Source organism: Carcharodon carcharias, chromosome 20 (genome assembly GCF_017639515.1).
Source record: "Carcharodon carcharias isolate sCarCar2 chromosome 20, sCarCar2.pri, whole genome shotgun sequence".
NCBI lineage: Eukaryota > Metazoa > Chordata > Chondrichthyes > Lamniformes > Lamnidae > Carcharodon > Carcharodon carcharias.
In genome coordinates, this window is record NC_054486.1 from 90,154,926 (window position 1) to 90,171,866 (window position 16,941).

Below are 16,941 nucleotides of genomic sequence, written 5' to 3' on the forward strand. Positions count from 1 at the left end.
ACATTTTAACATCCCACCCGATCCAAACGCAACATTTCTTTAGGGGTGGGGTGGGAGCTGAAGGTTAAAATTCCTCCCACTGTGTCAGCTACCCAAAAGGGAACTGTTCTTTTAGAAAATTTATGTATTTTAATATTAGTATATAGCATTTAGGATAGTGTGGGCATAAAGCAAAAAATGCCAACATCTAATGGTGTGTAAACAGATATTATGATGCTCCTGGGACCTAGTTTGCAAACCTATGTCCTAAAGTCATGTTTTTTTATCAGTTGAGTGCACCTGGTGAAATTATATGAGAATTATATGAAATATGAGATGATATGAAAACTGGTGAAAAGCCTGAATATCACATTTTTTAAAGGTTTTAGAGGTAATGTCGAATTAATCCTATTTAATCTAACTGTATTGTAGTCATATCCTGAAATCAGCGTGGCGACAAACTGCAGTTGCTTTAGATGTTAGGGGACGTTTCAGATTTCTCCTGTGTTCCCTTCACAACTAATTATGCCAGACTTTACATAAATTATATTAACAGAAAGGATCAAGTTATTCTGTAACCTTGAGGGTCTAGCTTCAAGCGTTGCTTGGAGCTCACAGGCATCAGCTATCTATAGTTTAAAGGTGGTTGTTTCAAATTGCTGCTGGCGTCTCATATCTGTGTGTTTTATATCTAATACCGTGTAGTCAGCAACATGGAACTCCCTATTCACAGTGTCTTCCACTATTCATTAATGCTCCATCCTGTATCAGAATTTTCATAATTTTCCTTGATGTGCTTAATGTTGCAGTGTTTTAATCCGATATCTTTCAGAATGCACAAATTGTGAAGCAACAGGAGGCCCATAAGTTTCCATACTTGTCTGTAGTAGGGATATCACAATGCACAACTTACCTCCTTTTATGTTGGAAAATCTCAGGCGATGCTAATTTTCATGAGATGAGGCACCCACCATGGATCCTCGCTGGATGGGTGTGCGGATCAGGAGATTTGTTGCAGCTCCTCACAAGATATATTTAATTTCCAATCTGTTTTGTGAAATGAGCAAATGGTTTTTTAACTTCACTCTCTGGACAGGTGTCTCATGGAGCAATGGATGTAAATTTCATTCCACTGGATTGGGCCTACAAAGTGGTATAACTTCTTCTTCAGATTATTCTTCAGTCAGTGATTTTTCTGGGCTCATTGGCTAAGTGTTTCAAGTGGAATTGAGCTAATTAGGCCAAGCAGATCTAAACTGGTTCTTGGTCTGTGCCTAGCTATCTGATTTTAACTAAGACAGATACAGGAATACTACAAGTGTCTTTAGTATTCTTAGGTAAGGGAGAGGGCGCATGCACCAGAGATCTCTCTTTTGTTTGTTGACCTGTGAATTCTACTAATTGTATGTTTGTGTGAATGATGGAGGGGGACAGCATCAAACTTAGCTGTAGTACCTAACCATGGCTAAATAGCACATTATCGCTGGCTTTATAGGCTCATGGTGCTGGAGAGGTCCAAATCCTCATGGAATCTCACCCAATCCCTAATCACCACATGCAGCATAGTAAAAGAGAACACTTGGAAGAAAGGGTGAGCTTGCCTTTCAGGTCCCACGGTGCTTCACAACCAATTACTTAGTGTTGAGGTGCAGTAACTATTGTTATATTGGCAAGCCCTGCAGCATAAGAGATAAATCACCAGTTTTAATATTTTCGCAGCGTTGGTTGACGAAGTAATATTCAACAAAACACAGGGAGAACTCCCCAATTCTTCTTGCATTGCGCCATGAGACCTTTTATGTCTACCAGAGCAGAAAGGTAGAGCTCTGCTCAATGGCTCATCCGAAGATGGCATCACCAAAAAAACAGCACTTATTTAGTGTCAGCCCAGTTTATGTACTCAAGTCCCAGAGTTGAACTTGCAACCCTGTAACTCAGAGGCAAGAATCTTACTATTGAGACAAACTAATAAGAAAGTACACGGTGATTTTTATATATTACCATGCTTCTCAGTGATACAATTTTATTTATGAGGTTCCAAATTAACCAGCACCACCGCGAAGTGGAACAGCACAGCAGAAACATCACAAGTAAGGAAAAAAATCAGTTAATCTGGTAGTTCTACAGAAATCCATGCTCCACAGAACATCAACCCAAATTCTACCCTTTGAACATATTTGCAGCTTAAGCGGTATGGATGATGTGAACCAAATTACTTGAGAAAATAAGCCTGGAAACTAAATACACGACATATGCGAATACATTGAAAGGAAGAGTTTATGTGGACATTTGAAGTAAGATATTTCTGGAAAATTGCACTACAAGGAACTCCACTAGAAAACTGAAACCCAATAGTGAGTTCCTGGATTATTATAAGATGGATTCATTTTTACTCATCCGTTACATGATTCTAAAAAACTGGATTTTTAATTGCTGGAGTATTAAGAGTTGATTTGATATATTTGCAGCTTTGCACACCAGGCAATTTAATAGAAAGCACATGTCCTATTTTCTGTGAAGTAGATTTCTATGGCATGGTGCTCAATTAACAACTATTGATAGAACCAGGATTAAGATAATAGCTTAGTATTATGTCCTAGCTGAGTCTGAAGAAAGAGAAATTGTATGAAATTTGGTCTCACTGCCTAAGACTGGCCAGCACATCACCATCTACCCCCAGAAAAGTCACATATACGGCAAATATATTCCATGCTGACCACTCCATCAAAGCCTTGGTATTACCATCACCATCACCATCACTCACAAGTTGATGAAACACAGTGTGTTGATGTAGTTTGTGTCTTAAAAATAAGAAAAGTAAGTAAAAAGGTGACTATTAATAGACTGGATGTTAGGCAGTACGTTGTTTTTCCTCAGAGAATGATGAGCTTGTGAAATAGGTTGCTGGCTGGTGTCGTGGGTGCTCACTATCTGTATGCCTTCAAAGGGGAATTACAGTGGTTATCAACTGGGCTGAGATTGCATTAAATAGTTCATCCACTTAGTTCATAGGATCTCCTGGACTGGTTTCAATTGCCTGAGGGGGGTGGGGATGAATTTTCCAGACTATTTTTTCATCATGCCCCAGGGTTTTTCTTTTGTTGTTTTATTCACTCTCTCAGGAAGTTGCATAGCAGTGGTGTGGGAAGAACAAGTTTTGATCCTGAGTTAAAATCCACCCTTTGATTTTGAAAACTGTAAGTAGTCAGAGGATATGTTGTTTCCGCTGCCTTTTAACTGTCCACATTCAATAAGCCAGCCCAAGTGGCATATCAATGATATAGTTCTTCCAGTTATTTAAAAAACATTTCCCAAACATTAATTATCATCCACAACATTGCTGTCAGCAACAAATTTAATCAATTCCTAATTATTAACTGCTTCATCCAGTATTATCATATTGAAAAAAAAAATCCCAAAGGAGAAAGATGAATTCTGTGCCATTTTTGAAGAGAATTGTAAACATAAGTAAACTATGAAGAATTCACTTTTATCTGCTTGGTTCTAATTTGCAAATAGCTAGGAATATATGTGCTGTAGTCTGAATAATTATCATTCTGTGATCAGAGTGGTGTCTAAGAAATACATTAGAATACAATATATCATTTATTAAAAATAATTGTTTGCATCAAGTTACCAAATCACATGGGGGAATTTCCTGTGTCCGCTGGCTCTGGGCGTGTTTGGCGGCGTGAGTGGACAATATGATGAGAAGGCCAAAAATCAGTTCCACATCGTCATGAAACCAGTTTGCAATTGGCCACTCTGCCCATCAATGGTGGGCCGTATTTTCCACCGTCAGACATCGGAAATGTCATTGTAATATATCTGCATGTCATTTTAAGCTCCCCACATGCTGGATCATCTGAGCATGTCGGTGGGAAGGCACACCAGTGCAGAACACGTCTTGACGAGTGAGATTTGCTGGGATCAGGACGTACTGTCAAGGCCTTGCTCATATTGCGGACATCTGAGGAGCAGAAGATGCTGGAGCCCGACAGCAACAAGACGCTGGAGGAACGTCCCTCGCATGCTGGGTGGATTCTCATGGACATGGCTCCACTGCAAAGCAGCTCATGGAAGATGGTAAGTCACCATTGAGGATCTGCTCAGTGTCTTGGCCATGGTCTGCAATGGATGAGCATCAAGGAGTGAGGAGGAGGGTTGAGCTTTGTTTGGCAAAGGAAGATGTAGGACGGGGGTGGGAGAGGAAGGTCTAGGCTCAACTGGGAGTGGAAAGTGTGTCAGAGGGGCTGAGGTTAGGAGGGGGCAATGAAGGTGTGGGTGGGGGTGTGAGGTTAGGGTGGGGGAAGGAGTTCCAGGGGGAGGGGGGGTAATGGGAAGAATACGGCAACTGGGGAGGTAAGTGTAAGGGGGCGAGGGGGAGGTGTAAGGGAAGGAGTCCGGAGAAGGAAAGGAGTCCGGAGAGGGGAAGGAGTCTGGAGAGGGGAAGGAGTCCGGAAGGGGGAAAGACTAAGGGGTGAGGGGAAGGAGACCGCAGGAGGGAATGAGTCCAGGGTGAGGAGTCTGGCGGGGGAGGAGTTCCAAGGACAGAAGGAGTTCTATGTCTGTCAGGGGGAGGTCAGGGAGGCTGATATAGTGGGGGCGGGATTTTTGGGAAAAGAGGGAATGTGCACGTTCACCTGAAGATCCCCGAAAGAAAGGTGTTCCGGCTGGTAGATCACATTGGGGAGGTGGAAGGTGATGCTGGGGTTTGACAGTGTTGGGGAAAGGAAATGGGTGACTGCGGGAGGGGAAAGGATGAGGGACCCCAAGAAAAACTGTACCACAACCATATTTTTTAAATCGAATAGCGGTGGGCCAACGGTGATACATGGGAGTGTGATCAAGGGTTGGGGGAGATGCAGGTCAGTTCAGATGCATTGAAAACACTCAGGACAATAAGATGAATGTGATGTGTAAAGGATTCGTGTGCGTGGGAGCGTGCTTGCATTAGGCTCTGAAAGGCCCTGTCACGCACAACCTATGCATCCAGAATCACTTGTGGTCCGGCTGTGTGCAGCTGAACTGTAGGATGCAGGGGGCTGATTCGCGAAGCCTGTCAATGAAGCTGAAAGACACCATTACAAATTATTCAGTGAAGCTAAAATTTATTTTCAGATTGTAAAGTGACAAAATGTATTCACTCGTGCAACCAACTGTGATCAGAATTTCATGGCTTTTCTGTGCCTGAGACTTCCAGGCACTGCTCTGACATCCGCAGCAGGAGTGGAGACAGCCTGTGCAAAGGTTGGCCCTGTTGCCTCTGATGACTTCGACATGCGCCCTCTGGACAGCTGAGGCCTTGGAGGCCCAGATTTGCTATGGCTGTGCTCCTGTCAGCCATCTGCTCCCTCTAAGGTGACAGAAGTTGAGGAGGGTCACGGAAAAAGGGGTCTTGGAGGGAGAGGACAGCCTCTGAGATTCCTGAGTGGATGACCCAGAGGGTGACCAGCTGACACTCCTCCTCCCTTTGGGTGCCCGAGGGCCTTGGCCTGACTCCTTGAGGGGAAGGAGCACCTGCAGGGACATCGAGGTGCCCTGTTTCCCACTTGCCTTGCCACTGCAGGAACTCACCCATGACTACCACGATGGACTGCAGGACTGCCCGGGCCTTCTTCTGGGCCAGGGTCTCCATGATGTCCACCATCCTTCCCATGGAGACTTCCATGTGCGCACATGTGGCCACCACTTCATCAGAGAGCAGGCGGATGCACTCCTCTGACTCGCATGCTACTCTGTTGAGGGCTTCCAACAGCTCTGCGTGATGTTCCCCTGCCTTCTGCTGACTCTCCACGATGAGTTGGAAGACCAAATCCAGAGGCTCATCATCTGACTCAGTCCTCACAGATGCCTCTCCCCCAGCAGTCTTCTGAGTGCCGGGGAGCTTGGCTGAACTTGGCTCCTCCTGCTAAAGACATGTGTCCGTGAGGTGACCGCTAGATTGTGAACCCCACTCTAGATCTAGGCCCCACTGAGGTGTGTGTCCCTGCACTGGTGGAGGGTGTGGGTAAGTGCTGTGATGGGTCTTTCAGACTGCCTATTTCCAGCTCTTCAATGGAGGATGAATCCTCTTGACTGGAGATGAGGATCTGGATGGGTCTGAGGGATTGGCTGGCTGAGGGCGTCAGTCACTTGGCAGAGCTCCCTGTGAACCAAAGTAGAGGCTATTAGTGCGTGGAGGCAGTGTCAAAAGCAAGAGAGAAGCAATCACATTTGCATTGAAAGGTGGACGATGTGGTGCAGGAATGTCACGTGGGTGTTTGCCGCCAACCTTACCATTGCTGCAGGCATGATTCTCGCCAACCAGCGTGATGGCACACTCCTCAAAATGAGCGAGGGGCCTAATGTGAGCCACTCCATCCCCAGTCTGGGACCTCTCCCTGCTGCTTTGAGCCAGTTTCTTCTGCATGAAAACAGGTGGAAGGAGTATGAGCAGGGCACATGGCACTGCATGGAATGTTTGTGTGGTGAGTGGAACCATGGGCAGGATGAGGATGTGAGCTCAAGAGGATATGAGCCTGATGGAGATGTGCGGGTGTGTGTGAAAGTTAGCGGTGTTGTCCCTTGAGGTGTGAGATCCCTATGGTTGTGTGACGGGTTTGTGAGTGCGTGAGTTGAGAATGATGAGAAGAGTGACTTACCCTGGCAGTGCGGATGAGACCATTCATCCTTTTGCGGCACTGGGTCCTCTTTTACATGGCATTGGCGCTGACCACCACTGCGACAGCCTCCCATGCTGGGTCGGTGACCTTGCTTGCTGGTCTTTGCCCAGAGTGGGGAGAGAGGACATCACAGTGGGCCTCCACTGCATCCAAAAGGTGCTCGAGGGACCCATCACTAAACTGGGGTCTGCAGTTTTCTGGTCTGTCAGGGCCATGTCTTCTTTGCAGCAGTCCTGGCCTGGAAACACTGAGAGGTGTGCGCATGGCCACACTTTAAATGTGGTGCCTGGCGGGAGGAAGCTGCGAGGTGATGGCATGGAGGGTGAATGAGAGCCCAACCACCATTGAAACAGCATGTTTCCCAGGAATGTATGATAAATGAGGTTGGTTGATACGGTGTTCAAAGCTGCCATTGTGGCCAGCGAGTAAAATGTTCTTTTTCCTGCCCGCTACCGCATTTAGTACAAATCAGGGATGAGTCTGCCCATGTTCACAAAAGCTTTGCCAACCTTCCCTGACAGTCCTTACTGGTTTGGTAAATTCAGCCACTTGTTGCAACAAGGTAAGATCACCTTAAGCAGCTGAATTCCACCAGACACGGGGAGAAAAGGAGGCAAATCTACCATCCTGATTTGCGTAACATTACACACTGAAGCAAGAAGGTCTTGCTTTACAAAAAAGTACATTTCATGGCGAGCCCCATTGACTCAATAGAGTTTCTGGCTATTCACTCCCTCCATTTGTACAGGAACCTTCATTTAGCAATCTTCTGTCACTCAACAACTTTTGTTACTTTTTGTACTTATGGTCAGCGATTCACCTTGTATAACTCAACCCTGAAACAAAATTATTTCCTCCAAACAACACTATGAGAAATGCGGAATCCCAGAATGCACAGGGAATGTTTTGTCCAGTGTTACGTGAGTTAGTATGCGAGAAGGACAAAACGGGAGCTGTGACTGCCACCATTTCGTGGTATCAATTCAAAAATGAACAATGACCACCTAATCTGTAGTGCTCCAGCCTCTTTCAAATGATACAATTGTGTTATTACATGTTTTCTCCTTTATTCTCTATTATATAGAGATTGAAAGTGAAAATAGAAAGGGAATTCTAGAGGGCAAAGGCATTGTAACTGTAGGAATTGTGCCCAATGATGAAACTAAGGGAGAGCTACCGAAAAATAATCTAGCATGACAGTAGCAAAGGGATGTGCAGGAACAGAGACTGAAAAACGATCAGTGAGGAAAGGTGGAGCAAGGGCATAGAGAGAGGGATTGGAAAGCCAGGTTGAGGACATTAAACCCGAGTCACTGGGAGATGATAACTGATGCAACTTCAAAAGGATGCAGATAATTAAAAGTAGATATCATCATTTGGTAGTACAGAACTTGATTATTGCTGACAGAAGACATTTTATCGAAGCTTTTCTTCTTATATTCATCAAGACCATTGCAAGAATACCAATGTCAGGGGAAACGAGAAGGGTCATTCGGACTCGAAATGTTAACGGTGCTCCTCTCCGCAGATGCTGCCAGACCTGCTGAGTTTTTCCAGGTATTTTAGTTTTTGTTTTGGATTTCCAGCATCCACAGTTTTTTGCTTTAATCTTATACTGTAGGGTCATAGAGTCACAGTCATAGAAGTCTACAGCACAGAAAAAAAAAGCCCTTCAGCCTATCGAGTCTGCGCTGGTCAAACAAGTATCTAACTATTCTAATCTCATTTTCCAGCACTAGGCCCATAGGCTTATATGTCATGGCATCGCAAGTGCACATCCAAATACTTCTTAAATGTTATGAGGTTTCTGCCTCTACCACCCTTTCAGGCAGTGAGTTCCAGATTCCCACACCCCTCTGGGTGAAAAAGTTCTTCCTCACATCCCTTCTAAACCTTCTGCCCCATACCTTAAATCTATGCCCCCTGGTTTTTGATCCCTCCAACAAGGGGAAAATTTCCTCCCTGTCTACGCTATCTATGCCCCTCTTAATTTTATTGAAAAACAATCATGTCCCCCCTCAATCTCCTCTGCTCCAGGGAAAATAACCCCAGTCTATCCAATCTCTCCTCATAGTTAAAAGTCCCCAGCCCAGGCAACATCCTGGTAAATCTCTGCATTCTCTCTAGTGCCATCACATTCTTCCTATAATGTGGATTCCAGAATTGCACGCAATACCCTAGCTGTGGCTTAACTAACATTTTATACAGTTCCAGCATAAGCTCCCTGCTCTTATTTTCTATGCCTCGTCTAATAAAGGCAAGTATCCCATATGCCTTCTTAACCACCTTATCTACCTGTCCTGCTACCTTAAGGGACCGGTAGACATGCACACCAAGGTACCTCTGATCCTCAGTACTTCCCAGGGTCCTATCATTCTTCATGTATTCTTGTGCCTTGTTTGTCCAGTCCAAGTGCATCAACTCACGCTTATCCAGATTAAATTCCATTTGCCACTGATCAGCCCATCTGACCAGCCCATCAATATCCTCCAGTAATCTAAGGCTATCCTCCTCACTATTTACCACCCCACCAATCTTCGTGTCATTCGTGAACTTACTGATCAACCCTCCTACTTTCAAGTCTAAATCATTTATATTTCCACAAACAGCAAGGGACCCAACACCAATCCCTGTGAACCCCACTGGACACAGGCATCCAGTCACAAAAATGCCCCTCGAACATCACCCTCTGCTTCCTGCCACTCAGCCAATTCTGGATCCAGTTTGAAAATTGCTTTGGATTCCACCTTCGTTATGAGTCTCCCATGTGGGACCTTATCAAAAGCCTTGCTGAAGTCCAAGTGTACTACGTCAAATGCACTGCCCTCATCTACACACTTGGTCACCTCTTTGAAAAATTCAATCAAGTTGGTCAGACATGACCTCCCCTTAAGTTCTTGTTTAATCCCTGCCTCTCCAAGTGCAGATTAATTCTGTCCCTCAGAATTGCTTCTAATAGTTTCCCCACCACTGAGGTTAGACTGACTGGCCTGTAGTTCCCTGGTTTATCCCTTCCTCCCTTCTTGAATAATGGTACCGCATTGGCTGTCCTCCAGTCCTCTGGCACCTCTCCTGTGGCCAAAGAGGTAATAAAAATTATTGCCAGTGCCCCTGCTATCTCCTCCCTTGCCTCACTCAACAGCCTGGGATACATTTCATCTGGGCCTGGAGATTTATTTACTTTCAAGTCTGCCAGGCCACTTAGAACCTCCTCCCTTTCTATGCTAATTACTTTAATTATATCACAGTCCTTCTGCCTGATTTCCATACCCATGTCATCCCTCTCACTTGTGAACACCGACGCAAAATATTCATTTAGAACCCTACCTATGTCTTCCAGCTCCACACACAAATTACCACTATGGTCCTTAATGGTCCCTACTCTTTCCATAGTTATCCTCTTACCCTTAATGTACTTGTAAAATAACTTTGGATTTTCCTTGATTTTTCCTGCCAATGCTTTTTCATGCCCAATTTTTGCTCTTCTAATTTCCTTTTTAAGTTCCCCCTGCACATTCTGTACTCCTCTAGGGCTTCCGCTGTTTTGAGCCCTCGCTATCTGCCATGAGCTTCCCTTTTTCACTTTATCCAATCCTGTATATCCCGCGACATCCAAGGTTCCCTGTATTTGTTGGTCCCACCATTTATCTTTACTGGAATATGTTGGCCCTGTACTCTCCCTATTTCCTTCTTGAATGAGTCCCACTGCTCTGACACAGGTTTACCTAAAAGCAGCTGCTCCCAGTCCACTCTGGCCAAATCATATCTGATTTTATTAAAATCGGCCTTCCCCCAATTTATAACTCTGATATCTGGCCCATCCTTGTCCCTTTCCATAACAACCTTGAATTTAACGGAGTTATGATCACTATCTGCAAAATGCTCCTCAACTGATACCTATACCACTTGCCCAGCTTCATTCCCTAAAATTAAGTCCAGGACCGCCCCCTCTCTTGTAAGACCTTCTATGTACTGGCTTAAAAAGCTCTCCTGGATGCATTTTAAGAATTCCGCTCCCTCTAAACCTTTCACACTATGACTAACCCAGTTAATGTTGGGGAAGTTGAAATCCCCCACTATTACTACCCTATTATTTTCACACTTCTCTAAAATTTGCCTACCTATCTGCTCTTCTATTTCTCTCTGACTGTTTGGGGGCCTTTAGTACACTCCCTGTAATGTGATTGCTCCTTTTTTATTTTTAAGTTCTACCCATATGGCTTCATTTGATGCGCCTTCTAAGATGTCATCCCTCCTTACTGCTGTAATTGATTCCTAGGTCAATATTGCGATACCCCCTCCTCTTTTACATCCTTCCCAGTCTTGCCTGAAGGCCCTATATCCTGGAATATTGAGCTGTCAATCCTGCCCCTCTTTCAACCATGTCTCTGTGACAGCAATGACATCATACTTCCATGTGTTAATTTGTGCCCTCAACTCATCTGCCTTATTCGTCAGACTCCTTGCATTAAAATAAATACTATCCAACCTTGCCAAACTCCCTTGTGCCTTAACTGGCCTATAATTTCTATGCCTTCCAGACTCACTTGCTCTCTCTTCTAATTTTGGCTGTCCATCTCCCGCTGCTGAATCTCCTCCCAGGATCCCATCCCCTTGCCAAGTTAGTTTAAAACCTCCCCAACAGCACTAGCAAACCTCCCCATAAGGATATTGATCCCATTCTGGTTCAGGTGCAACCTGTCCGCCTTGTACAGGTCCCACCACCCCCAGAAATGGTCCCAATGCCCCAGAAATCTAAAGCCCTCTCTCCTGTACCATCTCTCCAGCCACACATTCATCTGGACTAACATTCTATTTCTATACTCACTAGCTCGTGGCACTAGAAGTAATCCAGAGATTACTACCTTTGAGGTCCTGTTTTTTAATCTGCTTCCTAGCTCCCTAAATTCTGCTTGCAGGACCTCATCCCTCTTTCTGCCTATGTCGTTGGTACCAATATGCACCACAATCTCTGTCTGTTTGCCCTCCCCCTTTAGTATGCCCTGCAGCTGTTCAGTGACATCCTTGACCCTAGCTCCAGGGAGGCAACATACCAACCTGGAGTCATGCCTACAGCCAGAGAAACGTCTGCCTGTTCCCCTTACTATTGAGTCTCCTACCACTATTACTCTTCCCCTCTTTTTCCTTCCCCCCCCCACCCCGTGCAGCTGAGCCACTCACAGTGCCACGAGTGTTGCTGCACTCCCCAGAGGAACTGTGTTTTCCAACACAGATAAACGGTTCTCAAGTGAGATGCACCTTGGGGATTTCCTCACTACCTGCCTGACACCTTTCTTCTGACTGATGGTCATCCATTCCCTCTCTGTCTGCGCTTCTGTAAGCTGTGGGGTGACCATGTCTAAAAACATGCTATCCATGAAGCTCATAGCCTCACGGAAGCACCTCAGCGCCTCCAGCTGCTGCTCAAGCTCCGAAACTCGGAGCTCAAGTAGCTGCAGCTGGTGGCACTGCCTGCACATGTGGTCAGTCAGAGCGCAAGGAGCGTCTAGGACTTCCCACATGTTGCAGGTGGTACATAACATGGGACTGAACTGCTCTGCCATGCCTCGAGTTGAAAAAAACCTTACTTTAAGTTAAATACTTTCAAAAAAACATTAAATTCTTTATGTACTTTAAATAAAAACTAGAACTCTTACCTCTCCTTAGCTTAATCTATCTTAAACTAGAAAAAAAATTTGGAGAAAAATACTTACCCACTACTCACCATTCAATTCTCACCTTTGTGCTGATGTCACTTTTTGAAGTTTCCCCGTACTGGTTCTGATCTCTCTGCTGCTCTCTCACGCTGTCTTGTGATGCCACTCTTGTTTGTTATTTTCACAATGATGCTGACTGCAGGACACTCTTCCCAGACTACTTTGCCATGATGCTGACTACGGGTCACTCTTCCCAGACTGCTTCACCACAATACTGACTGCAGGACGCTCTCCCCAGACTACTTCACTGCGATGCTGACTGTGAGACCCTCTTCTCAGACTACTTTGCCATGATGCTGACTGCGGGTCACTCTTCCCAGACCTCTTCACCACAATGCTGACTGCGGGACGCTCTTCCCAGACTGCTTCTCTGCGATGCTGACACTTAATGGACAGTGTATGAGAAGAGAGTGCTAACTGGTTGGCAAGTGGACTCTGATTGGTAGAGGTGTTGCCATGGAGAATGCACTAGTATAAAGTTGTTGCTTCCCCTAACATTGGTATTCTTGTGATTGTCCTGATAGGTGCAAGATGAAAACCTTTGACAAAATGCCTTTTTTCAGCAATGCTAAAATTAGAGACTTTGTTCAAGAGGAGGTACAGCACAGTGTTCTGAATAAATTGCAGTTGAGGAAATTGGATGCTATCGAAGAATGCATCTGAGAAGGCAAACTGAAAGGTGATAGAAGAAATATATATCACCTTTCATTACCTCTGGATGTCCCAAAGTATTTCACAGCCAATTAAGCGCTTGTGAAGTGTGCTCACTGTGGTACTGTAAGAAAAACACTGGCCGATTTGCACACAGCAAGGTACTGCAAACAGCAATAAGATAAATTGTGAGATAATCTGTTTTTAGTGAAGTTGGTTGAAGGATAAGTGGTGGTCAGGGCACCAAGAGAACCCCCCTGCTCTTTTTCAAATAGTATCATTGGATCGAGAATCTTTAAAAACCAACCAACAGGGCAGATGGGACCTCAGTTTAATATCCCAGCTGAAAGATGGCATCTCCAACTAGTGCAGCACTAAAGTTTCAGCCAGATTATCTGTTTAAGTATACATGAGTGCTTCTTGAACCTAAGCCTTCTGCTTCAGATGTGAGAGCACTGCCACTGAGCCAAGTCTGACACAACAGCAGTAAGGAAAGAGCAAAGTTAGAAGACAGCAATATTTCAGAGCAGAAAGAACATTAACTGGAAATGGGGTCAGATATGAGGAAGAAAGCTCACATCATTGTTGTACAGGAAGCTGATGTTCCACAATTCTTGATCCATTTTGTGGGGGCTGTTTTGGGCATCTATACACTCAACACCAGAGGTGCGCACCTGCAGTTAGAAGCTGAAGACGTTGGTTTTATTCAGAAGAAAATGTGCTTTCTTATAATTTCATTTGTGTAACACTCAACGTTAGGAATTGTGAACATATTCAACACTGGTGGAAAATCCCTTAGCCAAGGTTCCCAGCATGGAACCTACCAGGTAGCAGAGCTGGTCTGGTAGTGGTATTAGGCCTGTCTCCATCCTAAGGAGGTGCAATACGGATGGGAGCCTAAGGAAACAACTGCTCTGATTTTTAGTTGAGCGCGTACTTTTCCTTTACAAAAAAATTGAATGTCTCACCAGGGTATAATGCTGGAAAAAAAAAATCGTAGAGGAACAATAATTATGATGATCATCTTACAGCAATTGACCCTGTGAAATCGTTCAATTAGGTAGCTGATATAAAATGTTTAATCATCACAATAAGTTAGACGGCAACTCCCAATCACCACAGGAGCCCCTTAGAACCTTCTCGATTTCTGGGATAATGTTTGTCATGGTTTACTAATTATTCTTCTGGAAAAATCTTCAATATTTTTCTCAGGAGGACTTATTATAAATGTTACCTACAAAAAAATCAGCAAAACTTTAGCTTGTTTTTAACCTGAAAGCAGCTGCTGTGGAAGATGATTACTTACCGGTGGTTGCTGATTACAGTTAACCTGTTAATGCACAAGCACTGAACTCTCCCAGTTACTAAGTGCATAAGTCATTGTGGAACTGAACTATACCAGGCCGGTGAGATCCCCAGCCTTGATTCATGATCTGTGTTGGGTTAACAGATGTTAACCAGGAAGAAGTCGGCATGCTAGTTTTGGCCCTAAGAAAGAGAATGGAAAATTCAGCCATCTTACAAGCTTGTCAACAACCTTACAGTCTTTGCTGGGAAATTCTCATATGTGAATGTTGAAACAGGACGAGGATGAGATTTTCTGGTGATAACCACTACCTCCCCATACCACCCCCCCATCCCCACTCTCCACCACCTCCAGCCAACAACCTCCTTAGGCCTGCCCCATAGCCAAATAGAAGTTCAACATCATCTATAGGCGCACAAACATTATTCAGCTGGGGGAGGTGCAGAAGAGCTGTTGCAATGTTGCATAAGGCTTGCATTCGTACAGTACCTTGTATGACATTCAGAAACGTCAATGCACTTTGCAGCCAATAAAGTATTTTTTGAAGTGTAGTCACTTTGTAACATGGCAGCCAATTTGCACAAAGCAAAGTCCCATAAACTGTGATGGGATAATGACCAAATAATCATTTGTGATGTTGATTAAGGGGTAACAATTTGCCAGGACACCAATAACTTTGGTCGTCTTCTTCAGAATAGAGCATGGGATATTTTACATCTCTCTGAGACAGCAGACAGGGCCCTTGGTTAATGTATAATTTAAAAGACAGCAACTCTTAAGTTGTTTCCCTCAGTATTGCGCTGCAACGCCCTGGGGTGGGACTTGAACTAAAACCTTCTGACTCAGAGGTAGGAAGTGCTACCAATTCAGTCATGACTTCAGGAGAAGAACAGAGAAACTTACTTATAGATGCTACGCTTTATAACAGTTTTACTTCAAAACATAAATAAAAATTATGTAAATGAATATCTTTTTTATTTGAGCCGCAACAAACACATTCAATTTTCTCATTCAACTTCAAGAGGAGCAGGACAATTCATTAAATACACTTATATGCGTAAAATTTCACTTGACGGTTATTTAACACCTCAGTGAGTATCTGTATCAAGAGACAAAATGGGCACAATTGGTTTCAGCTTGTTTTCAAATGGGAAAAGCATGGAGGGAATCGCTCCAATGGTTCAATTGCCTGGGTGATTGGTACAATAGATTTGCACAAGATTTATATTTCTCAATCATTAATGCTTTATAATTAAGAAATTAAGACTAATGAAGCATCTTGGTGTTGTTTTTCTTCATTGATCTTTTGTAATGATACTAATGTACCACCCAAGAAGATGGACACATGGTGGGTACAAGGACATTGAGAGGTGAGAGTAGTGGCTATGGTAATTTTGCATCAAAGCGGGGAGGGGTTGCTGAACTGAATCTTTCTTTGAAAGGTTTGCTGACTCACAATTCCAGCAGCTGGCAAGATGAGTGGTCATTGCACTTCATCATCATTCCAATCTTCCTGTTCACCAATCTTCTCCTGCACTTCTTCTTCCCCAGGTGTTTGTAAACATTATGCAATTTGCAGGGCAAAGCTATATATATGGAGGATGCAGCAGACAGTGAAATATTTGGCTGCTCTGTCAAGCTCCAGAATGATTTAGGCATCAGAACCTCTTCTTCAGATGGTCTGCTCTGTGAGGCCTCTGGGGTGGCATGACTCTGATTATAGAGTTACTCAGCCTTCCTGACAGTACCCATGCCCATTGTTCCTAATTAGCTAGCCTGGCATTCAATGATCTGAATAGCAGAAAGAGGGCATTGAGGATTAGTACAGGAAACTAGGTTCAGTCCTGTGTAATGCACACCCTGTCATAACTGGACATTCAGAGAGTGAAATTCCCTTCCTGTTCACATAAAATCCTGGGTCTTCATGTGGACTACTATGTATTGAATGTCTTTTGAATATCTTGTTGTGCTTGCCATACTTTGCAAGCTAGTGCTTTGTGGGACTGCAGAGTCCATTTTTTTTGTTAGTTCAGCTACTTCAGTGAATAAAACAAGCACTTTGTTCAACCACCTCTGCACCGACGTGGGTATTTATCAATCTCTACAAGGTTATCGGCAGTACCAATAGTTAAACATAACAGGACCATGCAACATAACGTGCATGACATCTACAACCATTAGACATCAAGCCTGGTGAAGCCTGCAGCTTTTCCTCCCACTTTACTGTCTCCATGGGGAATAACATGAATTAATTTTTCTCATAGTTAAGGGGCTTTATCCCATCCCTGAAACAGCAGTGGACTACGAACTGGATGATATTGCTTATGTCACCTGTTACAGCCTAGAATGACCTGTGCCAGGGATATTAAATGCAATGCCAGGGCTGCCCATACCCCAGCAATGGGATGCCAGTTGGTGCAGAAGCAGGCAAAACAGTTTCAGGGTCAACTTCCCCGGTGAAGAGGATGCAGCTCGCTCACTCAGCTAATATAGGAAATGCAGTTCCTGAATGCACACGGAAGGCTGGAATTAACGGTCCTCTAATGGTGGGTTTGAAGTCGAGGGAGCTTGTTAAACCCAGCAGGTAACCTGCCTGCTGCCTAACCACCTGCCTCTTCCCCCA